Raw genomic sequence first — 2256 nt, 5'->3', positions numbered from 1 at the left:
ATGAGCCATTAGATTAACATGCTTCTTGAGCTCTTTTCTCTCTCTCTCTCTCTCAATATATTTATATATATAGGTACACATGATATAGACACACACAACTAAGCTTAGAAATTAAGCTTTTTTTATATCCCTTTCTCTTCTTTCTTCTCTTTCTATCGTTATTATATATTGTGAATTGTGATCTCTACAAATTAAGGAGATGAAATCAAGTATAGAGTTTTATTATAAGATCAAACATATATGTAAAGATCAAGAGAGGTTAAGGCTTTGATGGGTATGTTGTTTGGCTCGATATCACCTACAATTTTCATTTAATATATATTTATTATATGTATATGAAGATGATCATGATGATGAATGTTTTGATCATATATATATAAATGAAAAAGAAAATATACAAGTGATATCGGACCAGGCTTCATTCCCTTCAAACGATATATCCTCATCATATTATTTTTATATATATATATATAATTATTCTCTTTTCTTATTTGTCACAGGTAGTTCTCTCTCTTTCTCTCTGTCAATTAGTCTCAATTGGGAATAGAAATATAGGATAGTTTGCATGAAACCAGTAAGGTTCTAAACAATTAGAAAACGACAATAATAATTTATATATATAAATGTCTTCATTGACATTCATCACAATAAGTTTGACCATTAGCTAACAGCTGTTGTTTTCTTTTAACTTTATTTATTTTAGTGTAACGTTCATTAACTCTCTCTCAAAAGGAAACAGTAGAGATATTGGCATTATTCATTTGGCAATAAATTTAAAGAGAATTAGCTATAGTAATGGGGTGGGGGTGCTGGTACTGCATGTGGTACATATATAATTTATTGGTAACAAACAAATTTTGACAAATACTACTATTTAATATCATGAAATAAAGTCAATTGTACACCAATAAATATATATTTTGAAATCAAATCCTTGGTGTAGTACAAATATATAAGTTAGGGTTTGTTGTTTGGTACTTCGTATAAGCCTTTCATTAGTAAAATATTACGTTTAAAGCATAAGTTGTATTGTTTTAGTTATACAACTAATATTTGTGATACAACTCATTGGGTATTATGATAAAGACATAAGACATGGGGGATATAAGCATCTATCGTAATATTTATAAACTTAGGTTGTATTGTAGTAAAGTCGAAGTTGCGGTCTAGGGATTGGGGGCCTGGGGTCTAGGTCCAAGGTGGAGAGTCCGGAGGATCGAGGTCGGGTCCGATGTGGGTGCTGAGGTTAGGGTCCGGGGTCAAGATTATGGGGTTTGAGGATCAGGGTTGGGTTCGGGGTCTTGATCTAGGGTCGATGTCAAGGTCAGGGGGTCTAGTGCTAGGGTCGGGGTCGGGTCCGGGGTCTTGATCTAGGGTCGAGGTCAGGGTCAGGGAGTCTAGTGCTAGGGTCGGGGTTAGGGTTCCACGACCCAGGTCTGGGGTCAGGTCTAGGGTTAAGGTCGGGGTTAGGGTCCGAGGACTGGGTTCGGGGTTAGGGCCAGGGGTCAAGGTTGGGGTCCGACATCAAGGTTGGAGTTTTGAGTCGGGGCCACGGTTAGGGGTTGGGGTCGGGGTTAGTATTACGTATGATATAATTAATATATAGGATAAATACCATTTTGGACCCTGTGTTTTATAAAAGTTACCAATTGGACCATCAGTTTTGTTAAATGACAAAATAGACACTGTATTTTCTAAAATAGTACAAATAGAACCCTGAATTAATTTTTGTCAAAATAAAATTTAATAATAATTCAATCTAAATGTGTTATGACAAAACTGTTTACATTTTCTGTATCTGTTCGTGTTAGAAATTGTCTTCAAGTTGGTTATATTAAAAAAAATTGTCAAAAATTAAGCTCAGGGTCCTATTTTTACCATTTTACAAAACATATGGTCCATTTTGTCATTTAATAAAATAGAAGGTCCAATCAGTAACTTTTGTAAAACACAAGATCCAAAATGATATTTATCCTAATATATATTAGTTATTTATATAAAACAAAAAATTTAATACAATACTATTGTGTAACAAAAGTAGTATAATTTAACTCAATCTATTTATACATGTCATAAATAACCATGTATTATATTGAAATAATACAAGACAAGACAATACTTTACTATACTATACAACACAATACAATTAACATACAATACAATATGGTTTACTAAACATCATCGACCTTAATTTTTATGATCATAGGCAGATCTATGAAGGGAAAAGGGGGACAATTGACCTCCCTCAATTTTGTG

Source organism: Cannabis sativa, chromosome 6 (genome assembly GCF_029168945.1).
Source record: "Cannabis sativa cultivar Pink pepper isolate KNU-18-1 chromosome 6, ASM2916894v1, whole genome shotgun sequence".
NCBI lineage: Eukaryota > Viridiplantae > Streptophyta > Magnoliopsida > Rosales > Cannabaceae > Cannabis > Cannabis sativa.
Note: the sequence above shows the minus strand (reverse complement) of the source record.